This window comes from Rhagoletis zephyria, unplaced genomic scaffold (genome assembly GCF_001687245.7).
Source record: "Rhagoletis zephyria isolate East Lansing unplaced genomic scaffold, Rhagoletis_zephyria_1.1 Rzeph_scaffold_26807, whole genome shotgun sequence".
Classification (NCBI taxonomy): domain Eukaryota; kingdom Metazoa; phylum Arthropoda; class Insecta; order Diptera; family Tephritidae; genus Rhagoletis; species Rhagoletis zephyria.
Window position 1 is genome coordinate 1 of NW_016183865.1, and position 5,010 is coordinate 5,010.

At 36.9% G+C, this 5,010-nt stretch overlaps 1 pseudogene; it reads left to right on the forward strand.

The window, feature by feature from the left end:
• Nucleotides 1-5: 5 nt before the first annotated feature.
• On the forward strand, nucleotides 6-908 carry LOC108382407 (larval serum protein 1 alpha chain-like; annotated as a pseudogene).
• The last annotated feature ends 4,102 nt before the right edge of the window (nucleotides 909-5,010 follow it).

Consider the following 5,010-nt stretch of genomic DNA (forward strand, 5'->3'; position numbering starts at 1 on the left):
CGCAAAAGCATTTCTACAATATAATTCATGGCAACCGGGATGCTTTGGATCCCAAGCAGCATCAAACCTATTGGTTCTACTCATTCATGTATCTGGCACAAGTCGAATATGAACAGTTTAGTAAAGTTGGCCCCCCAAGTACTGCTCAATTACGAGACAGCGCTGCGTGATCCCATTTTCTACACGCTCATGAAGTATAAAGTATTGGACATGTGGAATAGATATATCGTGCACTTTGCCNCATTGATGTGAGCAACTTGTGGAGCGAAAAACTGGAATTAAATGAGACACGCGCTATTTACGCGCGACAGCAACGTCTAACACACAAGCCATTCAGCTACACCTTAGATATACAATCAGACGTTGAGGTGAAGGCCACGATCAACGTTTATATTGCACCCAAATACAACGAGCGAGCCGAACTGATAACGCTCACACAAAATCGAGAAAATTTTCTAATGCTCGATGAATTTGAAGCCCAAATAAAAGTCGGCTTTAATGCTATAACGCGTCCAGAGTTTTTAAAGTTTCCTTTACAAAAACGCTGGTTCTTCACCGAAATGTATAATGTGATAAATCATCGTTTGGAAAACGGTTTGGAGTTACCTAAGGATTTACACTTACACCAAAAGTATTTTTCTAGACACATGAATATACCGAGAGGCACGGCTGATGGTTTTGCTGTCGTTTTATGTTTTGTCGTTACCCCATCGCGAAACGACGGCGATATGCCCCTTGGTTATCCTTTCGAACGTGTGATTGAACATGAATCTGCCTTCCAAGTACAGAATGTGTACTTTAAAGACGCCATTGTGTATCATGTAAATCATAACCGAAATATCGTGGAATATGTGAAGGAGAATGCGCAGTATGAAGAATTCGATTATAATTATTGAAAAATAGAATAATAGTTACAAATAAAAATAGTGATTGCAAATATCTTATAAAGGGCTGTTTTTCAAAACGCATATATTGAAATATCCACTTGGTTTCGTTCGCGTTGCTCCATTAATTTTACCATTCTGCAATGACTTGTTATTTTATTTGTAGACGGTTGAATTTACTTAGGGCACTATTCAGCCGCTTCATTCCACAGAAAGTAAATGCGTAGAAAGAAGTAGGTTCTGTCACTGCTATATTACATTCAGCATATTTCAAGTGTACCTTAAAGGTTCATCTTTTGCCCAACATCAGTGCGAGGTTTTTCTTGGACACGAAATGATTGCCTATCTCCAGTTTAGTTTCTTCTGTTTTTTGGTTAAGTAGTTTGACCCCAAAACCATTTAGCCATTTGCATACCGTGATGATACTCGCCTTTTCGCGTACACTATGGAGATGTTTTTCTGTCACTAGTACGAAAATATCGTCCACGAAGCATTTGTAATCGACTAGTTTGAGTTTCGGAACACCGTCGTATATTGTATACCACAATAATGGGTCAATTACGAATATCTGTGGAACACTGCCAAAAATTTCTGGTCGTTTTCAATCTTCTTCAGTGTCATACAAAAATTCTTGAGAGTTACTATGTATAAGATACTTCCTCCGACCTTACTGGCACGACCGACGATATACCGAATGGTCTCTTTCTGCATATCAAGTACCAATTTGCCAGATCTTAAATTTCAACAACGGGCTACTGATGACGGCCACGTCGAGGATGGATTTGAAACCTTGCGATTTAAAGTACTTAGAGCGACAAAATTGTGCAAGCAAGCGTTTCTTCGCATTCACCAAGAATGTTATTGTTGTCAAGAGACGCCGGGTAAGGGGCCTATTGCATCCTTGCAGCTTCAGAATATCTCTTCCGCTGGTCTAATTATTTCATTTTTTTCAAGGAGCATCATCCGATTCGTTTTTTTTTTACTTTTACTGGCTAGCGAACAGACGTTACCAGTCAGGGCTGCCAACTATCCTTCGCTATGAGGTGCCATACTGAGGATAAAAAATTGCCAAAATGTGCCAAATAGAAAAATAAAAGTTCCAAAAAAGGTGCCATCCTTTTTGATCCTTCCCGTTTAGCAATAAATACCACATTTCTAAAACAAAAGTCCAATGCCAAAATAAGATAAACCATTTGCTATTTGAATAACCTTTAGAAATTAGAAAATTAGAAACATGGGATTTCACAAAAATGTATTGAAATATTACTATTTTTCAAAAGTGCCATTTGATGTAAAATAGGGCCAAAAATAACACGGTTTGAGCCAAGTTGAGCCCTTTTACCAGTACGTACATATAAGCCTACAATTGACCGAAATTTCGCTAAAATAGCACCAATATTTTACCAAAAATGCACATTCAAATAAATCAATAGCCGACATTTGGCATTTACATAAATAAATACACTTTCAATATTTAATCTGAAAATAAGTAGTTTTGAATAATCAATCGGGACTTAAATTGGCCCTTAGACTGTCGAGAAAGCTCATTTATAGAAAGGGTAAAATGCGAAGAAGTAAAAAGGTAATTAATTGCTTATCTCAATGTTGAGATCTTTGAACTGCTTTGTAGAGCTGATTATAATTGACGCAGAAATAAAAAACAAAAAAACTGAAGAGCCAATTCGCTCTCATCATTAATCTTTATTCAAGAAGTTAAAAAGAAGAGTATGTACTTAATATACCAACATAACGCGAGGGTAAGTAAGTAGCAATAAAAAGTGGTGTAACTATCAGCCTAGAAATTTTCAAAATATTCAAAATGCGCAAGAAAGGGGTCAATCACAATAAAAAAGTTGATATGGTTACAACATTTAATTGCCAGCAAATCCAATAAACGTAGATGTGGAATACCCGAAGTGCCTGATAGGAAATGCTGAGGGTGCAGCGGGCAGACAAAGTGAAGTGACAGCATGACTTGTGGTCAGGCAGCGTAATAAAATATATTAATAGTGTAGAAGCAATGGAGTGGGGGCTTTTAGAAATATGTAATTCGAATCACAAAAAAAAAAACGGAAAACATTAATGAATTTTGACATTTTTATAACATGAATCAAACATGTTTTTGTTGTTTTACAGGAGGAATAAGAGACTTTCCAGGATCATAAATAAAAATCATAATAAAGGGGCGTAACGAATGACGTCACGTTTTGTGATTAGTTCATGTCATTCAAACGCATATGGATTAATCAAAGATGCAAAAGGATATAGAAAGGCAAAATAGAAATCGTATATGAATCCTATGGCGAAGAGTGCTAAAGGGCGCAGCGGGCAAGTGGTGTGACCAAATGTTAAGTAAAAGAATCTTTATTTTTCCAAATGTAAAGGATTAGCATGGATGACGGAAGTCATAGCGAAGTAAAAAAAAAGAGGGAAAAGTTCATGCATGCATGTATGTGTGCTTATAGGGAGTACTAGCAGCGCAAATGTGTAGCAAATGGTCATGCAACTTTCAGGCAGGCAAGGATGACGCAAGCTTACATACATTAGACAGAATGACAGCGCAGTTTTTTTTTTTAAATGGCAGCTCAACTGGTATATATTATATGTTCAATTTTCTAACCTAGCTAGATTTTTGAAAATTAATTAACACTGAAGTCAGTCATAACTTAATATGACTATTTAGTTTTATTAATCGGAATATATTCGGATTCATAACAACAATTATACAAGCCTTGTATTTTGTGATTTATGCTCTATTCTCAACATGTCGTAAGATAGGCATTATCGAGCGTATTTTTTCAACTTTATTAGAAGTTGTCAGCGATCCATAGACAGCACTCAAAAATAGATGAGCCGTACTTAATTGACAAATATAAAAATCGCATCGCTGTTATCTAATTTTTTCAGTTATACGAAACATCTGATGGGAAAGTCGTATCTGAATGGAAAGCTCTGAGTTTTTTATCTTTGTAAAACTAAATTTTTAGCAGAGATGGCATCTTTCGCCTAAATGCTTTTCTGCCACTTTTTTATAAGTTAGCACTGGGTTATCTTGTTTTCTGTAGTTCACTTTGTTAGGAGTGTCAACCACATCTATCGCGAAGTTCGACATTTTAACTTTTCGAAAGCGATCATGCTTTCGCAAAGAAAGGGTGACAGAATGCCGCCTACCGGATATTTCATCTACTGACCCTGCGTTTGATAGATAGAAATGATGCCACACTCTGGTACGACAATTCTGCCGCAGAGCAAGCGGAAAACAAGCCCATGTAATTATGTACCAAAAAAAAATTGCCCAAAATTAATGGTATTTTGTAGCCAATTGAAACTTGCACTTTATTACACTAAAATTGAATGGGCTATAAAACTGCAAACAAAAAAATTGTTTTAAAATTCTGAATAAAAAGTGGCCCGCATGCGTCGAAAACGGCGCAAGAGGATCGCCAATGTAACTTTTTTAATAAACTAAAAAAAACTATTTTAAAGAACAAAAATTAAATTTAAATTATTGAGCTTTACAAAGCCGAGAAATTTAATGAATTTCAAGCCGCCTGTTTTCATAAAAATATAACAGTTGTATACACTGTGCTCCGTCGTCTACCACCTAGATTTTGTGTTGCCCGAGGCATGTTCTTGTTGCTCATTGCCTATGAGGCGCGGTGGCATGGACAATGAAAACATCTTATAAAGCGGCTCTTCGAAGTTTTCGAGAGATTCTGCGAAATATTTACGTGCCTTTGCGCGTGGCTAATGTCGAATACCGCAGACGATTTAACGATGAACTGAAAGAGCTTTACAATGGTATTGACAAAGTGCAGCGAATTAAAATGGACAGAAGGGCTCCAGCTCTGAAAGTATTCAATGCGGGTTGCGATACTGGTAGTAGGGGAAGAGAACCTTCTCTGCGTTGGAAAGACCAGGCGGAGAGAGACTTGGCGTCACTTGGCATTTCCAATTGGCGTCAGTTGGTGCAGCAGGGAAACGACTGGCGTTCTGTTTTGGACTCCAATAAAGAAGAATAAATATAACTAGTAATTTTTAGCAAAAAAAAACCGACTTCAACTCCCATATAAAAAAAAAATATATATATAAATATCTCATGATCCGCTGATCGGATCTTAACCAG